Source organism: Neophocaena asiaeorientalis, unplaced genomic scaffold (assembly GCF_003031525.2).
Source record: "Neophocaena asiaeorientalis asiaeorientalis breed wild unplaced genomic scaffold, Neophocaena_asiaeorientalis_V1.1 scaffold545, whole genome shotgun sequence".
Taxonomy (NCBI): Eukaryota; Metazoa; Chordata; class Mammalia; order Artiodactyla; family Phocoenidae; genus Neophocaena; species Neophocaena asiaeorientalis.
This window is the reverse complement of record NW_020174638.1, coordinates 455,513-479,170: the sequence shown is the minus strand read 5'-3', so window position 1 is coordinate 479,170 and position 23,658 is coordinate 455,513. Positions and strand designations below refer to the sequence as shown.

Below are 23,658 nucleotides of genomic sequence, written 5' to 3'. Positions count from 1 at the left end.
ACCGAGAGCACTGTCACCATGGACACTGTCACCATGGGCACTATCACCTTGAGCAATGTCACCATGGGCATTGTTACCATGGGCATTTTCATCGTGAGCACGGTCATCATGGGCATTATCACCATGGGCACTCTCCCTGTGGGCACTGTCACCAAGAGCACTCTCACTGTGGACAATGTCACCATGGGCAGTTTCACCATGAGCACACTATCCATGTGCACTCTCACCATGGGCACTGTCACCGTGAGACATGTCACAATGGACACAGCCAGCATGGGCACTGCCACTGTGAGCCCTGTCACCATGGGCACTGCACAAGTGAGCACTGTCACCATGAGCACTGTCACCATGGGCAATATCACCGTGTGCACTGTCACCATGGGCACTATCACCATTTTGCACTGCCACCATGAGCACTGTCACCATGGGCCCTGCCACCATGAGCACTGTCACCATGAGCACTGTCACCATGGCCACTATCACTATGAACACTCTCACCATGGGTAATGTCACCATGGGCACTGCTACCATGACCGCTGTCACCATGAGCACTGTCACCATGAGCATTGCCACAATTAGCACTGTCACTTCGGGCACTGACCACATGAGCACTGTCAGCATGAGCATTGTCACCATGAGCACTGTCACCATGGGTATTGTCATCATGGGTACTGTCACCGTGAGCACTATCACCATGGGCACTGTGACCATGCGTGATGTCACCATGAGCACTTTCACTGTGATCACTGTCACCATGGAACTATAACCTTGGGCACTATCACAGTTGTAACAGTCACCATGGACACTATCACTGTGAGCACTGTCAACATGGGCACTCTCAGCATGAGCACTGTCACTGTGAAAAATGTCACCATGTGCCCTGTCACAGTGGGCAATGTCACCATGGGCATTTCCACCATGAGCACTGTCACCATGGGCACTGTGACTGGGGGCAATGTCACCATGGGCACTGCAACCATGGGCACTATCACTATGAGCACTGCCACTGTGAGCAGTATCACCAAAAGCACTGTGACCATGGGCACTACCACCATAGGCTCTATCACTGTGTGCATTGTCACCATGGACACAGCCACCATGGACACTGTCACTGTGTGCACTGTCACCATGGGTACTGCAACCATGAGCACTTTAACCATGAGCACTGTCACCATGGGAACTGTCACTATTTTGCACTGCCACCCAGTGCACTACCACCATGGGCACTGTCACCATAGGCACTATCACCATGAGCACTGTCACCATGGGCACTGTCACTATTTTGCACTGCCACCCGCTGCACTACCACCATGGGCACTGTCACCATAGGCACTATCACCATGAGCACTGTCACCATGTGTACTGTCATCATGGGCACAGCCACCCTGTGCACTGTCACCAAGGTCACATTCACTGTGAGCAGTCTCACCATGGGCACTGCCAACATGGGAAATGCCATCATGAGCCCTTTCAACATGGAAAATGTCACCATGGGCCCTTTCACCATGCGCACTATCACTGTGGGCACTGTCACCATGGTCACTATCACCATGAGCACTGTCACTGTGAGCAGTATCACCATAAGCACTGTCACCATGAGAACTGTCACCATGCGAACTCTCATGGACAGCATCACCATAAGCACTGTCACTATGAGAATTGTCACCATGGTTAATGTCACCAGGGGCATTGCCACCATGAGCACTGTCACCATGAGCACTGTCACCATGGGCACTGTCACAATGGGTGCTGCCACCATGGGAATTGTCACCATGGGCACTATCACTGTGGGCACTGTCATCGTGGGCACTGTCACCATGGGTCCTGCCACCTTGAGCAGTATCACCATGAGCGATGCTACGGCTACCATTATCACCATAAGCACTGTCACCATGGGTACTGTCACCATGGGCACTGATACCATGGGGACTATCACCGTGAGCACTGTCACCATGAGCAGTGTCACCATTGGCACTTCCACCATGAGCAATGTCACCTTGAGCACTGTCACCATGTGCACTATTACCGTGAACATTGTCACCATGGGCACTGCCACTGTAAGCACTGTCACCATGGGCACTGCAACAATGAGCACTGTCTCTAAGAGCACTGTCACCATGGGCAATATCTCTGTTTGCACTTTCACCATGAGCACTATCATCATTTTGCCCTGCCACCGTGTGCACTACCACCATGGGCATTGTCACCATGGGCACTGCCATCATGGGCACAGCCACCATGGTAACTGCCACCATGGGCACTATCAATATGGGCACTGATATCGTGGGCACTGTCACCATGGGCACTGTCATAGTGGGCACTGTCACAGTGGGCATGGCCACCATGTGTACTGTCACCATGGGCACTGTCACCATGAGCAATGCCACCATGGGCACTGTCACTGTGAGCACTGTCACAATGAGTACTGGCACCATGGGCACTGGCACCATGGGGAATGTCACCACTAGCACTTTCACCATGGGCACTATCACCGTGAGCACTGTCACCATGGTAACTGTCATCGTGGGCACTGTCACCATGGACACTGTCATCATGGGCACTGTCACTGTGGACACTGCCACCGTGAGCACTATCACCATGAGCACTATTATCGTGGTCACTCCCACCATGAGCACTGTCATTATGAGCACTGCCACTATGAGCACCATCACCATGAGCACTGCCACCATGGGCACAGCCACCATGGGCACTGTCACTGTGAACACTGTCTCCATTGGTACTGCAACCATGAGCACTGTCACCATGAGCACTGTCACCATAGGAATTATCACCATGTGCACTGTCACCATGGGCACTATCACCATGAGACATGTGACCATGGGCACTGTCATCATTTTGCACTGCCAACATGTACCCTACCACCATGGGCACTGTCACCATGGGCACTATCAATGTGCGAACTGTCACCATGTGTACTGTCACCATGGGCACTGTCATCATGAGCACTGTGACCATTGATACTGTCACCGTGAGATCTGTCACCATGTGCACTATCACCATGAGCAGTGTCACTATGAGCAGTGTCATGTGGGTACTGTCACCAGGGCCACTGCCACCATGAGCATTGCCACCATCAGCACTGTCACCATGGCACTGTTACCATGGGTACTGACACAATGAGCATGGTCAACATGAGTAGTGCTATCGTGAGCATTATCACCATAAGCACTGTCACCATGGGCACTGTCATCATGGGCACTGATACCATGGAGACTATCACCGTGAGCACTGTCACCATGAGTAGTGTCACCATTGGCACTTCCACCATGAGAAATGTCACCATGGGCACTGCAACAATGAGCACTGTCTCTAAGAGACATGGGAATTATCTCTGTTTGCACTTTCACCATGAGCACTATCATCATTTTGCCCTGCCACCATGTGAACTAGCACCATGGACACTGTCACCATGGGAACTGTCACAGTGAGCACTGTTACCATGGGTACAGTCACCATGGGCACTGTCACCATGGGCACTGCCCCCACGCACAAGTTCATGATGGGCACTGCCCCCATGAGCACTGTCACCATGAGAACTGTCAGAATTGGCACTATCACCATGAGCACTGTCACCATGGGCAGTGTCATCTATTTTCCTGCTACCATGTTCTCTACCACCATGTACACTCTCACCATGGGCACTACCACTGTGAGGACTGTCACTATGTGTAATGTCACCAAGGGCATTTTCACCATGGGCACTATCACCATGAGAACTGTCACCATGAGAACTGCCACCATGGGCACTTTTCCCATGAGTACTGTCACCATGAGATTTTTCACCATGGGCCCTGTCACCATGAACACTATCACCATGAGCACTATCACCGTGAGCACTGTCTCCATGGGCACTGTCACCTTAGGCACTGTCACCATGAGCACTGTCACTGTGAGCCTTGTCACCATGGGCACTGTCAACATGGCCACTATCACCTTCAGCACTGTCACTATGGGCATTGTAACCATTGGCACTTTCAACGTGAGCTCTATCACCATGGGCACTATGACTGTGAGCACTGTCACCATGATCACTGTCACCATGGACACTATCACCATAAGCACTGTCAATATGTGTACTGTCAGCGTGGGAACTGTCACCATGGGCACGGCCACCAAGTGCATTATCACCATGGGCACTGTCACCATGAGAACTGCAACCATGGGCACTTTAACCATGGGCACTTTCAACGTGAGAACTATCATAATGGGCACTGTCACTGTGAGCAGTGTCACCATAGGCACTGTCACCGTGAGCAGTGTCACCATGGGAGATGTCACCATGGACACTTTCACTCTGAGCACTGTCACCATGGAACTATAACCATGGGCACTGTCACAGTAGCAACAGTCACCATAAGCACTCTCACCATGAGCAATGTCACCATTGTCACTGTCACCGTGGGCAATGTCTCTGTGGGCATTTTCATCATGGGGACTCTCACCGTGGGTCCTTCCACTGTGAGCACTATCACCATGAGCACTGCTACCGGGAGCACTATACCCACAATCACTGTCACCATGGGCACTGTCACCATTGGCACTGTCACCATGGGCACTGTCACCATAAGCAGTGATACTGTGGGCACTGTCACCATGCCACTGTGACCATGGGCTCTTTCGCTGTGAGAACTGTCACCTTGCATACTGCAACCATAAGTACTATCAACATGAGCACTTTCACCATAGACATTATCCCCGTGTGAACTGTCAGCATCGGCACTATCACCATGAGCACTATCATCATGGGCACATTCACCATTTTGCACTGCCACCATGTGCACTGTCACCATGGGCACTATGACTGTGAGCACTGTCACCCTGTGTAATATAACCATGGGCACTGTCACCATGGGCACAGCCACCATGTGCACTATCACCATGGTCAGTATCACCATGAGCACTGTCACCATGGTTATTGCCAATGTGGGCACTGTCACCATGGTCACTGCCACCATGGGCACAGCCACCATGGGCACTATCACCGTGAGCACTATCACCATGAGGTCTGTGACCATAGACACTGTCACCATGGACACTATCACTGTGAGCATGGTCACTATGAGCATTGTCACCATGGTTACTGTCACCATAGGCACTGTCACAATGGGTGCTGCCACCATGGGAACTGTCACCATGGGCACTGTCACCGTGTGCACTGTCACAGTGGGTACTGCCACTTTGAGCACTATCACCATGAGTACTGGTACCGTGAACATTATCACTATTAGCACTTTCACCATGGATACTGTCACCATGGGCACTGTCAACATGACACTTTCACCATGAGCACTGTCACTGTGTGCACTGTCACCATGGGTAATGTCACCATGAGCAGTGTCACCATGAGCAATATCACTGTGAGCATTGTCAGCATGTGCATTGCCACCATGAGCACTGTCACTGTGCGCACTGCCACCATAGGCACTATCACGATGTGCACTGTCACCATTAGAACTGTCACTGTGAGCACTATCACCGTGAGCACTGTAACCATGGGCACTATTGCCATGAGCCCTGTCACCATGAGCCCTATCACAGTGAGTACTGTCACCATGGGAACTGTCACCATGAACACTATCATCAAAGTACTGTCATCATGGACACTATCACTGTAAAAACTATCACCATAAGCACTGTCACAATGATCAGTGTCACCATGGGCACTGTCACCATTTTGCACTGCCAACATGGGAACTACCACCATGGGCACTGTCACCATGGGCACTATCACTGTGAGCACTGCCAATGTGTACTGTCTTTATGGGCACTGTCACCATGGACACTATCACCATGGGCACTGCCACCATGAGCAATGTCACCATGGGCAATGTCACTATGGGCACTGCCACCATGGGCACTATCACCATGAGCCCTGTCACTATAAGCACTGTCACCATGGGAATTATCACCATGTGCACTGTCACCATGGGCACTCTCACCATTGTGCACTGCTAGCACATGAACTACCACCATGGGCACTTTCACCATGGGCACTCTCACTGTGAGGACTGTCACCATGGGCACTGTCACCATGGGCATGGCCACCATGTGCACTGTCACCAGGGTCACATTCACCATAAGCACTCTCACCATGGGCACTGCCAACGTGGACACTGCCATCATGAGCACTTTCACCATGGAAAATGTCACCATGGACATTGTCACCGTGGGCAGTATCACCGTGTGCACTATCACAATGGACACTATCACCATGAGGACTGTCACCTTGGGCAGTATCACCGTGAACACTATCACCATGAGCACTGTCACCATGGGCACTATCACCATGGGCATTGTCACCATGAGCACTCTCACCATAGGCACTGGAACTATGGGGACTGTCACCATGAGTACTGTCACCATGGGCACTGTCACTATGAGCACTCTCACCATGGGCACTATCACTGTGAGCACTCCCCCCTGTGTACTCTCACCGGGGGCATTGTCACCATGGGCATGGCCACAATGCACACTGTCACCATGGTCAGTCTCACTGTGATCTCTATCACCATGGGTATTGCCAACATAGGCACTGCCATCATAAGCACTTTCACCATGGGCACTATGACCGTGAGCACTATCACCATGGGCATTATCACTGTGATGTCTGTCACCATAGGCACTGTCACCGTGAGAGCTGTCACCATGGACACTATCCCTGTGAGCACTGTTACTATGAGCGTTGTCAACATGGTTACTGTCACCAGGGGCACTGCCACCATGAACACTGCCATCATAAGCACTGTCACCGTGGGCCCTGTCACAATGGGTGCTGCCACCATGGGAACTGTCATCATGGGCACTATCACCATGGGCACTGTCACCGTGGGCACTGTCACTGTGAGTAGTGCCCCTTTGAGCACTATCATCATGAGCAATGCTACAATTATCACCATAAGCACTGTCACCATGCATGGGCACTGTCACCATGGGCACTCCCACCAAGGGCACTATCACCTTGAGCACTTTCACCATGAGCACTGTCACCATGTGCACTGACACCATGGGCAATGTCACCATGAGCAATATCACCGTGAGCATTTTCCACATGTGCATTGTCACCATGACCATTGTCACCGTGGGCAGTGTCACCATGAGCATTTCCATCATGGGCATTATCACGCTGTGCACTGCCACCAGGAGCACTGTCACTGTGAGCACTATCACTGTGAGCACTGTCACCATGGGCACCATCACCGTGAGCCCTAACACAGTGAGCACTGTCACCATTGGAACTGTCACCATTAACACTGTCACCAAAGCACTGTCACTATGGGCACTATCACCATGAGCACTGTCACTGTGGTAACTGTCAACATTGTGGCACTCATGTTAATACTGCTCATGTTTGCAGTGCTCTCGGTGATACTGTCAATAGTTTCAGTGCACAGGGTGACAGTGTTTATGGTGATATTGCCCACAGTGGCAGTGCCCACAGTGACAGTGCTCATGGTGATAGTTCCCATGGTGACAGTGCCTGCAGTGATAGTGCCCATGGTGACCATGCCCATGGTCACAGTGCTCATGGTGACAGTGCACATGGTGACAGTACCCATGGTGGCAGTGCCCATGTTGGCAGTGCTCGTGGTTGCAGTGCTCATGGTGTCACTGCCCTTGGTGACAGTGCTCACAGTGATAATGCCCATTGTGACAGTGCATATGGTGGCAGTGCCTATGTTGACACTAACCATGGTGACAGTGATCTCAGTGATAGTGCCCATGGTGACAGTGTCTACGTGACAGTGGCCACAGTTTTAGTACACATGGTGGCAGTGCAAAAGGCTGAGAGTGCCCATGGTGACAGTGCTCATGGTGATAGTGCCCATGTTGACACTGAACATGGTGATAGGGACCATGATGACAGTGCTCATGGTGTCAGTTCTCATGGTTTCTGTACCCATGGTGACAGTGTTCACAGTGACAGTGCCCATAGTGGCAGTGCCCACAGTGAGTGTGCTCATGGTGATAGTGTCCGTGGTGACAATGACCATAGTGTCAGTGCTAACATTGATAGTGCCCATGTTGACAGTGCTTATGGTGACAGTGCCCATGGCGACTGGGCTCATGGTGACAGTGCTCATGTTGACATTTCTCATGGTGACAATGCTCACGGTGGCAGTGCCCATGGTACCAATGCTCACTGTGGCAGTGCTCAAGGTGATAGTGCTCATGATGACAGTACTCACGGTGATAGTGTCAATGCTTACAGTGCCCATGGAGACAGTGCTCATGGTGACAGTCCTCACGGTGATAGTGCTCATGGTGATATTGCTCACAAGAACAGTGCCCATGGTGACTGTACTCATGGTAACAGTGCTCATAGTGAAAGTGCCCACAGTGACATTGCTCATGTTGACAGTGCTCATGGTGGCAGTTGACAAGGTGATAGTGCCCATGGTTGCAGTGCTCATGGTGATAGTGCTCATGGTGATAGTGCTCAAGGTGGCAGTGCCCATGGTGACAGTACCCATGGTGAGTGCAAATGGTGACAGTGACCGTGGTGGCACTTCCCATGGTGACAATGCACACTGTCCATTGCCCATGGTGACGTTGCCCATGGTGTCAATGCCCATGGTGACAGGGTTCACAGTGACAGTGCCCACAGTGACAATGCACATGATAGTGTGTATGGTGACAGTGCACATGGTGGCAGTGGCCATGGTGACAGTGCTCATGGTGATAGAGCACATGGTGAGAGTGCTCACAGTGTCAATGCCCATTGTGACATTATTCATGGTCACAGTGCTTACGGTGAAAGTGCTTACGGTGCTAGTGGTCTTGGTGACAGTGCTCACGGTGAGAATGCCCATGGTGACAGTGCTCGTGGTGAGGATGCTCACGGTGATAGTGCTCACGATGATATTGCTCATGGTGACAGTGCCCATGGTTACAGTTTTTACAGTTATAGTGCACATGGTGACAGTGCCCAGGGTGACAGTGTTCATGGTGACAGTGTCCATGGTGACAGTTCCCATGGTGACACTGCCCTTGGTGACAGTGCTCATGGTGACAGTGCTCACGGTGATAGCTCCCATAGTGGAAGTGCCCATGGACACAGTCCCCATGGTGACAGTGCTTATGTGATACTGCTCACATTGGCAATGCCCGCCATGAAGGTGCCCATAGCTATAGTCCCCATTGTGACAGTGCCCATGGTGACATTGCCCAGGATCACAGTGCCCACGGTGACATGGCTTATGGTGACAGTGCCCATTGTGACATGGCTCACGGAGGCAGTGCCCATGGTGACACTGCTCATGGTGACAATTCCCATGGTGACAATACTCACGGTTAGAGTGCCCATGGTGACAGTGCCCATGGTAACAGTGCTCATGGTGAAATTGCCCATGGTGACCTTGCCCAAGGTGATATTGCCCCTGGTGACATTGCTCATGGTGATAGTGCCCAAGGTGACAGTGCCCACAGTGAGAGTACCCAGGGTCACAGTGCCCATGGTGATAGTTCTCATGGTGAAAGTGTCCATGGGGACAATGCGCATGGTGCCAGTGCTGAAGGTGATAGTGCTCATGCTGATATTGCTCACGGTGATAGTGCCCATGGTGACAGTGCCGATGGTGACCCTTCCCACAGTGACACTGCCCTTGGTGACAGTGCTCATGGTGACAGTGCCCATGGTGGCAGTGCTCATGGTTACAGTGACCATGGTAACAGCACTCATGGTGACAGTGCACACAGTGGTAGTACACATGGTGACGGTCCACATGGTGGCAGTTCTCTCGGTGATAGTGTCCGTGGTGACAGTGCACACAGTGATAGTGCCCATGGTGACACTGCTCATGGTGACAGTGCCCATGGTGACAGTGCTCACAGTTATAGTGCTCACAGTGATATTGCTCACGGTAACACTGCCAATGGTGAGTGTACCCATGGTGACTGTGCTCAGGGTGAAAGGGCCCCTGGTAACATTGCTAATGGTGACAGTGCTAACGGTGACAGTGCTCATGGTGACATTACTCAAGGTGGCGGTGCCCATGGTGACAGTACCCATGGTGAGAGTGCAAATGGTGACTGTGCCCATGGTGACACTGCTCAAGGTGATAATGCCCATGGTGATAGTGCCCATGGTGTCAAGCCTATGGTGATAGTGCCCATAGTAAGAGTGCTCACGGTGAAACTGTCCATGGAGACATTGCCCACGGTGACAGTGCCCGTGGTGATAGTGCCCATGATGACAGTGATCACGATGAAATTTCCCATGGTGAAAATGCCCATGGTGACAGTGCTCAAGGTGATAGTGCCCATGGTGACAGTGCGTATGGTGACAGTACCCATAGTGACAGTCCCCATGGATACAGTTCTCACAGTGACAGTGCCTATGGTGACAGTGCTCACAGTGACAGTGACCATGGTGATTGTGCGCAAGGTTAAAGTGCAAATGGTGAAAGTGTTAACAGTGATAGTGCCTATTGTGTTAGCACACTTGGTGGTCGTACACATGGTGACACTGCTCACGGTGATAGTCCCATTGTGACAGTGCCCATGGTGGTAGGGCACATGGTGTCATTGCAAAATGGTGACAATGCCCATGGTGAGGGTACTCATGATGATAGTGCCGATGGTGAGAGTGCTCATGGTGACAGTACTCATGGTGGCAGTGCCCATGGTGACAGTGTTCATGGTGGCTGTGCCCATCGTGATAGTGTCCATGGTCACAGTGCCCATCGTGACAGTACCCATGGTGACAGTGCTTACGGTGATTGTTCCCATGTTGATAGTGCCCATGGTGGTAGTGAACATGGTGGCAGTGCACAGGGTTATATTGCCCATGGTGACAGTGCTCATGGTGACAGTGCTCATTGTTGCAGTACCCATGGTGACAGTGCTCACAGTGGCAGTGCCCATCATGGCTTTGCCCATGGTGACAATGCTTATGGTGAGAGTGCCCAAGGTGACAGGGCTTATGGTGTCATAGCTCATCATGGCAGGGCCCTTTGTGACAGTGCCCATGGTGACAGTGCTTATGTTGATAATGTTCATGGTAGCAGTGTTCATGGTGATACTGCTCATGGTAACAGTACCCATGGTGCTGTGTCCATGGTGACAGTGCTCATAGTGAGAGTGCTCATGGTGATATTGCCCATGGTGACAGTGAGCATAGTGAGAGTTCTCACGGTGACAGTGCTTATGGAGACAGTGCTCATGGTGACAGTGCCCATGGTGACACTGCCCTTGGTGACAGTGCTCACAGTGACAGTGCCCATGGTAATAGTGCTGTCATAGGGCCCATGGTGACAGTCCTCATGGTGATAGTGCTCACGGTTAAGTGACCATGGTGAAAGTGCCCATGGTGACAGTGCCCATGGTGAAATTGCTCATGATGGCAGTGCACATTTTGGCAGTGCCTATGGTGACGCTGCTTATGGTGATAGTGCCCATGGTGGCAGTGCCCATAGTGACATTGCCCATGGTGACAATGCTCCCGGTGATAGTGCTCATGATGATAGTGCCCATTGTGGCAGTGTCCATGGTGGAAGTGCCCATGGAGACTGTGCACATGGTGACATTGCCCATGGTGACCCTGCTCAAGGTGATAATGCCCATGGTGACAGTGCCCATAGTGGCTGTACCCATGGTGACAATGCCTATGGTGGCAGTACCGATGGTGGCAGTGCTCTGGGTGATAGTGCCCATGGTGACAATTTCTACAGTGACAGTACCCATGGTGGTAGTGCAAATGGTGGCAGTGAAAAATGCTGACAGTGCCCATGGTGACAGTGCACATGGTGATAGTGTCCATGGTGACTGTGCTCATGGTGTCAGTGCTCATAGTTGCAGTAACCATGTTGACAGTGCTCACACTGACAGTGCCCATGGTGACAGTGCACATGGTGATAGTGTCCATGGTGACTGTGCTCATGGTGTCAGTGCTCATAGTTGCAGTAACCATGTTGACAGTGCTCACACTGACAGTGCCCATGGTGACAGTGCCGATGGTGACAGAGCTCATGGTTATCATGCTCACGGGGATATTGTTCATGGTATCAGTGCCCATGGTGACTGTACCCATGGTGACAGTGCTCATGGTGAAAGTGTTCCTGGGGTTCAGCTTTGGATTTGGCCCCACCTCTGCATGTAGGTCACCTGAGGGTGTCTGTTCTTTGCTCAGACAGGATGGGGTTAAAGGAGCCACTGATTAGGGGGCTCTGGCTCACTCAGGCCGGGGGGAATGAAGGGTATGGATACGGGGTGAGCCTGCAGCAGCAGAGTCCGGCATGATATTGCACCAGCTGTAGGCACACCATGGGTTCTCCTGGGGAAGTTGTCCCTTGATCATGGGACCCTGGCAGTGGTGGGCTGCAGAAGCTCCTGGGAGGGGAGGTGGGGATAGTGACCTGTGCTCACACACAGGTTTCTTGGTGGTTGCAGCAGCAGCCTTAGCATCTCATGCCCGTCTCTGTGGTCCTCCCTGATAGCCATGGCTCACGCCCGTCTCTGGAGCTCCTTTAAGTGGTGCTCATTATCACCTCTCGTCATGCACCAGGAAACAAAGAGGCAAGAAAGAGTCTCTTTTCCCAGACTCCCTCCCGGCTAGCTGTGGCACACTAATACCTTCAGGCTATGTTCATGCCACCAACACCAGTCCTCTCCCTGCTATCTAAGCTGAGAAGCCCAAACCTCAGCTCCCAGCCCCCGCCCACCCTGGTGGGTGAGCAGACAAGCCTCTGGGACTGGTGAGTACTGGTAGGCACCGATCCTCTTTGTGGAAATCTCTCCACTTTGCCACCCACGCCCCAGTGGCTATGCTCTCTTCCATGGCCCTGAAGCTTCCCCACTCTGCCACCCATAGTCTCTGCCCACGAAGGGGCTTCTAGTGTGTGGAAACCTTTCCTCCTTCACAGCTCCCTCTCACTGGTTCAGGTCCCATCCCTATTCTTCTGTCTCTGTTGTTTCTTTCTTCTTTTGCCCTACCCAGGTATGTGGGGGAGGTTCTTCTCTCTTGGGAGGTCTGAGGACTTCTGCCAGCATTCAGTGTGTGTTCTATAGGAACAATTCCAAGTGTAGATGTATTTCTGATGTATCTGTGGGGAGGAAGGTGATCTCCGCTTCCTACTCTTACACCATCTTCTCCTGTCTCAATTTCTAATGTCTGAAAGTACATTACATACACTGTTAGTAATCTTCACAACCATTTGAGCTGGGTAAACTCAGTCAGGATGGTCAGAATTATTGAATGAATGAATGAATGAGTAAAACGTTCAGTAGCTTTAACGTATCTGGGACAGTCATAGTCTAACCAAGTTTCAATCCATAAGCATTTATTTACAATTCTGAAAACTTCCACATAATTACAAACGGGACAATAGTAGTAAATTACTATTTGTATAAAGAAAAGATACAAGTTAGCACAACATAGTTTACCAACTTTCAAATAGGCACATTCAATTTGGTGCTAAGTCATAAAATATTCTTCTGCAAATTATGAAAAATATCCAATAAGCATGTAATGGCCAAAAAGTACAAATGATACAAATATCTATAGATATGACAATGTACAACTTGTGATATAAATCTATCAGAAACTAGAAAATTTATGTAGGTCTTATAGTTCCAGCTTGCTAAAAGATACAGGCTTTGGGTGGGAACACAAAAAATCCAGACCTGGCCATAACAGGGTTTCCAGAAAGTATGGGAACTAGCAAAGCGTAGGCCTCTGGATGGCAGTGAGTCCAACATGAGATAAAACAGTGCCTTAATGGATATGTTGTATGCTGGGATGGAAAATATAGGAGCAAGGGATATTTGGAGAATCAGACAACTAAGTATTTGACACTAACTAAATCTACCAGTATCCGATAGGGCCTCAGGTACCATGCAAGAGTTTGACGGATTCCAGTATTTAATTAAATCACAATGTGACAATGGGAAGAATTAAAGAGAGCCTCAGGGATAGATGAACTGGGTATGTTGCACCAAGACATGTCTCAGTTAACCTGATGGGTTCAAAATGCAGGAAGTGGGTATACGGGAGAAGACAATACCCTAACTCTAACAATAAAGGTGTAGGTCAGAGTAGGGCTTGATGTTCCTAAGTGTTGAAATAGAGCTCTTTAATTTCTTCCTCCCACATGTAAGATTCTTTTAGAGGTTAAGGTGATGCTGAGCCTGCAAGCTAAAGTTAAATGGCTGGAACTAGGGAGAGAAAATAAGTTACATAGCCTTGGAACCAGGAAAATCCTAACTAAGGGTTTACCTAAATAGAAGTGAAGTTGGAACAGAATATTTTAATATGTAAACATTTTACTGATACCAAAATTTGTCTTACCACACTTCCCCCAATCTCTCACCAACTACTCTAACCTGCAGTAGTTATGGGTCCCTTGATTTCCATGGAAATATAGAGAAAAGAGACATTGATCTGGCTTACAGGTATTTAGTAAGTTGTTAGCCTCACATCACATATTAGTATCATGTAAGTAGGCCATCTGAAGTAGGAAGCTTAGGGGAAAAACCTTGAAAAAAACTTAAAATCTTAAGCCACATCTGTATACTACAACACCTTTCACAATTTCTTCTCAAATAAGCATCATCCCCATCAGTGAAAAAACTCATATCACATAATAGGAGAAACAGCCTAAAAATTAAATGTGTGTTTTTGGAGGTCCCATCTATGGGATATCTTCCTGGTACTAGAAAACGCTCAGAAAGTTCAATCTTTGCACCCCTCCCTGAAAGCTTACCACCAAGGAAAATGACTAGATCCATAGATTTCCTCCCTCAAACCAGCTTACCTCACATATAAATCATTAGCAACTCATCCCTTACTCACATTATCACAGTCACAAGAGTGGTTAGGGAGAAAAGCACTAACCAGGGGAATTTAAACAGAGGCAATCAAGGCCAAGTTGGCTAGAGGGCAGATATGTGCTCCTTACACTGGGATGCATAATGCGTCTCACAGCAATGCCTTTTTCACAAACCCTTTTTAAAATTTCTCCACAAAATCCAACAGGTCTAATTCGTTTATGATCCTCAAGATAAAAAATCATCAAGAGAAAAACAAGCAATATGTCTTACAATGTTGGAGTTCTTAAAAATGTGACAAGGAAATAACCATGTAGACAAAACCAGAGCATTTTAAAAAATCTGTATTCTACAAACATACCAGTAAATGCTATAAATAAGGTAATATGACATAAAACAAAATGAGAAATATATGTAAGACTGTTCCCTTTAGTGTACAGAATTCATGGCAGTTGCTGCAGTACCGAGCTACTTATATCTATGACTGTCTGTTCTGGTAATACAAAATGGGGACAAAGTGTGTCAACTTGTTTCCCACAGAAACCAAAAAATCTAAATGAATCACTTTTCTCCTGTGCCCTTTCACCTTATCTGCTCCCAGTTCTCCACGAAATGTCCTCTTCCTTCTCTAATTATTCTCCTCTTCATTTTGCTAGGCCTTGCACCCAAGCATGCAAGACAGAGAATCCTAGAGGTCCAAGATTCTAGTTATTTGTAAGGGGGAGGAGATTACAGTAACTGCCACACTGTATATACTTCTGTGCAAAGAAAAAGGGACAGTATTCGAAATGTCTCTAACATATAAAAGAGCAGGATGGCAGGATACCTTTGTGGCCCAAGGAACCAGAACTACCAAATTATGGGGAAACAATTGCAACCAAAGGCTGAAAGAGGAAAGGTCTGCAACCAGCTCTGTCTCCTAGTTCTCTGGTATTTGCTTCCAATGGGCAGAGTCTATTATGTGAAGCATCAAGCACTGAAAAGAAGACTCCTGCTGCTGGAAGTTGAGATCAAGTAACATCCATGAGGGTAAGAATGCAAGATCAAGGTTTGTCCTAGACACAATGCCCATAAGGGAAAAAATTAAAAAAAAGAAAGCAGAAGAGAAATGTAACTCCAACCTGACCCAGCCTAGCCCAGCCAAAGGAAGGTAGGAGTCAAGGAGATGAAACTGAAGGAGAAGAGCCTTGGACCAGAACATTCTCCACAAGTTACACGCAACAAACTTCACCCTACTGTTTAACCAAGTTACAAAAAGAGTTTCTTAATCCCTACTTTTGCTCCTTAAAAGCTGCTATAAGTTCACTAATTAGACAGACATGATTTCAGAACAACTGTAAAAGTTCAAACTAGATGGATCTTGCCTTCCTAAGGATATTAATTAAATAAGATATATATAGCTCTAAGTATATGATACATAAAATATAATACTCTGTAGAATATTAGTAACTGTTAGTAAATTATATTAATGAACGTCTGTAAGATATGTTGCAATGATTTCCTTAATGTAAGAGCCTCGGGGAGGTAAATCTGTCTTCTAGGATTTCCTCCCCAGAGCTCAGAAATTTAGGTGTTGTTTTAGCTCTCCTACACTCTCTCCACCCATACCTGCCTTGCTGTTGGGAATAGGACCTCCCTATTGGCTATCTCATATATTTAAGCTGCCTGCTTTTGGACATCATTCTGCTACCAAACCCACTACCAGTTGGTAGAGTCTTTGGGTTTCCGTGGAGTTGTTTGTAAATAAATTTGCATCATCACAAGTGACCAGTGACCAGTGACCAGTAAACAGTGACCTTTGTACTGGACACATGCTCCGTTCAGCTGAAGCCACTCAGTCATCCTCTGGTGTTGTCTCCTCATCCCTTGTACATGCAGCTGATGCTTCCTCTTCTTCTCTGACCATGTCAGGTAAGAAAAGAAACTTTTTAAAGATTTTCATTACATTTATTTTGCCCCTAAATTTACTAGTAGATTCAAAATAGCATGGAATAATGAGGGAACGTATTGAACTAGAAGTCTGGAGACCTAATTTCAGTTTTGATTTTGGCGTTTACAAACTGTCTGACTTTGGACAAATCATTGACTCTCTCACAAAGCCTGATTTTCTTCTTATCTGTTACGTTAGGATAATACATTGGTTGACCACACTGATCCCTTCTTTTCTAATATTGTGCCTTAAAGTGTACCCATGTAGAAAATGAAATCAGAGACTTCTCAAGAGTGTTTCAACAGAAACACAGAAAAGCCAGGTGACATAGAAAACTAGCAATATATACCAAGAGGTTTCATCTCTAATGGTCTCCCTCCACTAATATTTCGACTAGTTGAAAAGAGAAAATAGGGAGAGAGAAGGGAGAGTACTAAGCTATTGGGAGGCACAGAGTCAAATGTAAGGACGTTTAGGATAGTTTGCATCAGCACAGGCCAACAGGAACCAAGAGATAGGAAAAAATATAAGAATGAAGAGGGAAAGCATAGAGGAGCTCTCAAGAAAAACATAGTTTGCAATGGAATGTTGATGGGAACCAAAGATTTTAAATTAAAGCAGAAACAGCATAGAGTGAATTCTGGTCACAGCAGGGCAAAACAAAGTTGATTGTAGCAAATCCTTATTTTCACAGACTAAGAGGAAAGTAAGGACAGAAGAGTGTATCACCAGGAAAGGCAGCTTACCAGAAAAGTCATACTCAGTTTTTTTCTTTTATTACCTCTCTGAATACAGTTGGCAGTTGACAGTTTTGAATATAAACATTTTAGAAATATGTTCTAGAAATGATGCTTCCTATATACAAGAAAACAAAGTGTTTATCTAGGGGTCTGCTTTTCTAAATTTTATTCTTTCTAATTTTTAAACTATGTAGACGTTTTACCAATTAAAAATTTTAAACAATATCTTCGAAACTGAATCAGACTTTGGACAAATCATTGACTCTTTGTGGACATATTACATAACGAAATATGTGGACAAATCATTTCCTTTGTGTGATATGTACGTTCTAAGGCAAGGTTGCTTTTCATCTTTACAGTTCTTTCCTTCCTAACACAGACAGCACATTGATCAACAGCCATCATTCGTTTTTAGATCTTAGCTACCTAAGAAGAAAAAGAAAATGTCAAGCCCCACAGCTCTAATTCCACATTGAGGGAATATGCTGGCCGTCCAGTGGTTAGGACTCGGTGCTTTCACTGCCAGGGACACGTGGCATGGCAAAAAAAAAAAATCCACATTATCTAAAACAATATTGTACAGTTCCTTGGATTCTCTTACATTTGAAAATCTTTTTTAATTGGCTTCTAGTGATGATGTTTTTTTTAGGTTTGGGATGTGATCTTCTTGGATGTTGAAGATGATTATAAACTAAGTTCTAAGATAAATACAAAAACCTTCTGGATACTTTTTAAGCTTTCTTTCTCCTTACTATATATTTCTATTCTTTGAAATATATATTTCTACCAGGTTTAATACCTGTTACTTGCTGGGTAAAAATATGAATGAGCACAATAATGAAATACTTTTACACTTATTATTTTGCTGTCTGCTTTGTACCAGTTTTCATTGAAATACTTGTCTACGTATATTGAGGCTATCTATACATTCACATTGATTGCATTTTTTTTCTTGTTATGCATTTTTACTGAAATATCTTCTCTGTCTGTATGTATTAGGTAGGAATTCATTCAAAATCACCTTCTATCCAGGTTTTTCATTAATAGTATTCACTGAAATAGAGTGGACAAAATTCACTTTCATAATATTGCATGTATGGTACAGAATGCCATTTGTTAGTAAATTCATTATGCTTTGATACTTGCCACATACCCCAGTTTTCATTAATAACTATGTATTTCTTTATGTAATATGTTTTTCATGATTTTTCTTTGTCTTTCTAGAACTTATTGTATCTTCCTCCATATAAATAATACACAATATATCAGTTTATTCATGTATTAATTATTACTGCTATTTTTATTGGTGGTGGTGTTATAACCACTTGACAGATGAGTAATCTGAAGAAAGCAGATAACATTTTTCTTTCCAAAAGCACTTAAGAAATTCACTTTCAGGTAATCATTTTGCGGTAGGATGAGAAACCAGGCTTGAAGAGGGTAAAAATGACTCTTTAAATTTACCAGTTGGACTGAGCTATATGTGAACTCTAGGTAATAGCGTGGGAACTGCACAAGCAAAGTGAGACACTGAAAGTTACAATGGTAATAGCCGTACTGTTTTCTAATGGACAAAAAAAAAATGCCTATATTATAAAGTTCTGTTTCTCCTGCTTTCTGGCAGTATCATGCTCAGAGTAGCGTCCTGGCAAGGAAGTCAGGATACTTAGGTTGAGAAACCTGGTAAGGATACTAACGTAATGAGAGAACTTGAACAAGTCAACCCGACCTCTCTGAGCCTCAGTTTCCTTCCTCATGAAATGAGACTGTGAAAATAGAAGTTCTCTAAGGACCTCCTAGGTCTAAAATGCTTCCAGTCTAGGAAACAGTAGAGAAGTCAATACTAGTGTAGGCTGAAGGGAAAGATAGGGCAGGGAGAAGGTTGCTTCCAACCTAGAGAACAATGTCTGAACTATACTACTTGGGTCTTCTGCCCATCTGTGCCCAACATGGGAGCACAGGCAGTTAATACAGAAGAGTGTAAAACTGCTCAGTCCTTACAACCATCATAACGGTCTGATTTTTGGTTTCTCAGTAAGTATTGACATTAGAAGTGTCCTGATAGCAAGAACCTTAAGAAAATGTTGTTCCTCAAACATAGTGAGAATTTATCAATCTCCCTGATTTTTTCATTACCCTCTTGTTCTTACAGAAATTTTTCAAAATCCATCTGTACTTGGAACTCTAAATTCTCTGCAGCACTCTCTTCCTATGGTGAGCAATGCAACTTCCCTAACAGGAAGTGTCTGCAACTTCTCCTGGGTCTCTTCTCCTGCCGTCACTTTGGCATCAGCTAGGACTACCTCTTTCAGGACACTCATGGGTAATGCCGACCTTCACCAACATTCTAGCACAACTATGTAATCTGGAGTTGCTGACCAGAGCCATATCTCCACTTCAGCTGCTTCCTATCCAGGCGTTCTTGAGTGGGACATCACAGGAAGCACTGAAAAGAATTCTTCTTCACTCGGAGACTTTACTCTGGCAGTCACTGACCAGTACACAGCTGCTTGCTCCATGTTTATGGCAGTCCAGTATGATAAAACTTCAGACACCAATAACATGGTCCCTCTATATCCATTACTTTCTGCAGCCTTCCTCAGGGAACACCATCTCAAATTCCAAACCAGGGACACAGACTGTAACTTCCTTACCAGGAAGGAAGGCAAGTATATGACTATAACCAAGGCACATTAGGGTCTTTACTGTATGGAGAAGTTGGCTCCTTCCTGCAATCCTATGGCTCTGTGTCATTCACACGAAGTAGGGCCTCTGTTCAACCAGAAATGGTAATGGTACTAAAGGAGAGTCAGCCCACAAATATCCTACTGCCAGCTTCCAGCTCTGGAATCTACTACCCTGTGTCTGCTCAACCCATCACAGAAACAACTTTTCAAGGTGAGTACAAACATCAAGAAAGTTGAACAATGAGGTCAGCATTGAAAAATGGGGTCAAATCTACAGCTGGGATGTGGTGTATAGACAGGTAGAATTTAGATCCTGAGCCTTTAATAACTACTACCTTCGCTCAGGGCTCTCTGGTTTTAGACTCTATATAACAACACCTGGGGCTTCTCTGGTGGTGCAGTGCTTAAGAATCCGCCTGACAATGCAGGGGACACGGGTTCGACCCCTGGTCTGGGAAGATCCCACAGGCCGTGGAGCAACTAAGCCCATGTGCCACAACTACTGCGCCTGCATTCTAGAGCCCGTGAGCCACAACTACTGAAGCCCACATGCCTAGAGCCCAGGCTCCACAAAAAGAGAAGCCACCACAATGAGAAGCCCACACACTGCAACCAAGAGAAACCCCCACTAGCTGCAACGAGAGAAAGCCTGTGCACAGCAATTAACACCCAGTGCAGCCAAAAAAATACATACATAAAATAAATTAGTTCAAAAAATAAATTAAAAGAGAAGAACACCTAACGCAGGTGGGAAGGTGGGACGGACACTGCAAAGGTCATCTATGCTACAGGTACAAGAACCCCGAGAACATACCAATAGGTACCACATTTTTCACTGCTGTATCCGATCATTCCCCCTGTACTACCACACTGTATCACTCCCTTCCCTAATCTACTGCTAGAGTCACTTTGGAAGGTGTTTCAGAACTCTTGGTATGATAGTGCCAGTTTAACTGTCCTCACTTCCTTGTTTTATACTAGGATTTAAGACCATGTCGTCCGAGATCCTGTCCAGAGCAAGCAGGCTAATATTTTGTCTTTGTTTATATATTTCATCAGGAAGGGCTCTACTCCCTCTCTTAGTTCATGGTATGAAGTATTCTTAGCCTGTCAGGAAAATGGGGAGAATTGAAAGGACTCTATATGAGGATGCTAGGCATTATAAAACATTTCATTTTTAAAAAATGAGACATTTTTTATTTGACTTATAACAATTCTATGAAATACAAAGAAAGCCAAGACTCAGTGACATGAAATAATCACCAGTAAGAATTACAACAGTCACCATTTATCTTATAGGATAGGTACATGATTGCTGTGTTGGTGTTTAGGCGGAGCATCTCACTTACGAGGGACTGACTTCTTCCTTGATTCCTTTGTAGGGATGGAGACTTCCCTGGTGATGAAAAACTCCCTGGGATTGCAACCTCCAAGCCAGACATCTTGTGTGACACAAACTCAAGAACTCTGCAAGTCCTGCAGGAGCAGAAATATTCAGATACTTGAGAGTAACCACCACCTGAACTTGGGGACATTTCAGGGACAGCTCCAGTCCAGAATGTCAGTAGTCTCCTGGCCCTGCCTCCAGCTCCAAACCAGAGTGAAATAGATAGTAAGAACTTGGAGAATATTAATATCAAGCTTTCAAAGCTTCTGGATGCCTACCAGATCCCAAGAGAAAACCAAGAGCCTCCACTACTCCCTTTAGAAATCCTTGATATTCACCAGCTCCTGGCCTGCACTGATCCCCTCAGCAAAGAGAAGCAGCCTGGCTCTGAAGATGCTGATCTGGAAAAGAACAGCCTGAGTCTTGAGGACCTAGGGACACTTGAAAATGGGATGGAATCTAGCAGTGGTTTAGCAGACATTACTACACTAGCGGAAGATATTCACCTTCCCCAACTCTTTAATTCTTTGAAAGATCTTGATCAATCCAATGGTGCAAACGTGATCAAAGCCAAGACAACAGAGCCATTAAGGTGAATCAGGTGCAGGAAAAGCCAAGTGTCATAAAGGTTCCCTCTGATCAACACAGGAAGAACAAACACAAAGCCTCTGCGCCTATCAGTGGTGCTCCCAATGCCAGAATCCAGCCAGAGAATTCAGGGTGCCTGTTAGGGGAAGAAGTGGTTCTATGCAATGCTGCAGTCAGTGACTGGACTCCTGTGAACACGGCCAAGGATTCTAAAGGCAAACCTCAGAAAGCTGCATCCAGAAAGATCAGCAAAACGAAAAGCCATTGGTAGGAAAATACCAAAAGGACCAGAGGAAGAAAGAAGGCTGAAGGGAATATAAGCAGTCAGGGAACAAAGTCAAGGCAGAAGGGAAGCCAACACTTCCCCAGACGAAGCGAAAGGAACACCAAACTTAGCTTACCCAAGAGAGCATTAAAAAGCCTCGAACCTCCCTAGGCATGCACATGCTGGAGTCTGTGAAGGTTTTTCATGCACTGGGGAAGAAGAATGATAAGAAAACTGGGCTTGCTTCCTGTCAGGTATTGGGAAATTCAAGCAACACTAAACACCCACAGCCACACCCAGCTATCCAGCCATGGCGGCATATCCCACGTGAGGGTAAGAGTTCTGAGAAAACTGAAATTAAAGCCCAGAAACCAGACAGTAGTGCTGAAAAAGAGTGTCCATCTCCATCCCAGTATGAGCTGCCTCCTCCTGGGAAGGTCAAGTTGATACCTCTGCCTTTTTCTGCCTGGGAAAAGCCTCAAGCTTGACCTGCTCTTCAGTGACCACAGTCTCTAGCCTCACATCGCCCTGCTGTTGCTGACCATGCCCAGTCTGCTTCTACTAACTCAGCTCAACCTGCTGCAGTCAGTTCATCCCAGCTAGCTCCTGCCTCTTTACCATGTCCTGCCAAACCAGCTCAGCCAATTGTGACCAACCCAACCCAACCGCATTGGACTGACCATACCCAGCCTATTGTCTCTCAGTCTGCCACTCCCAGGCCTGCACCCTACAAAACTTCACCTTGCGGGAGCCTGTTCCCCCTGCTGAGACTAAGCGCTAGTCCCCACCCAAGGTCCAAACCCCATTTCTACTCCAAGACTTCAGCAAGCAATGAATTCCATGGAGGGAACACAATGTCCCTGAGCCAGTAATGTCAAAGCCCATCGAACAAGAGCAGAAGCCAGAGCAGGAGGCCATGAAGAGGTGGGCCCAACAAGAATGTGAGAATGCTGCCAAACACAACTCTTTGGGGAAACTGCAATTTTTCATTGAGAGGGAAAAAGAAATGGAAATTGCTGACTACTACGGATATTTAAAGTAACAGCTGCTAGGATTGTTAGTGCCACCTTGGGTATCACCTGTTCTTCCAAATATAGATAATATAGGTATAAATTTCTCCTTTTATTTTGATACATTTTAAAACAATAAAATTTAATAAATATAATAGAATTAATAGGTAAGTAATAAAACTTTTGAATTTTGAGATGTTGCTAACTGTGACGTGATTTTTTTTGTTTTCTTTTGTTTTTGATGGGGTTGGAATCAAAGTCTGCATG

The 23,658-nt window shown here is 46.6% G+C and overlaps 1 pseudogene; it reads left to right on the top strand.

Moving 5' to 3' along the window:
- Positions 1-13,933: 13,933 nt before the first annotated feature.
- On the top strand, positions 13,934-23,423 carry LOC112408504 (uncharacterized protein C2orf78-like; annotated as a pseudogene).
- The last annotated feature ends 235 nt before the right edge of the window (positions 23,424-23,658 follow it).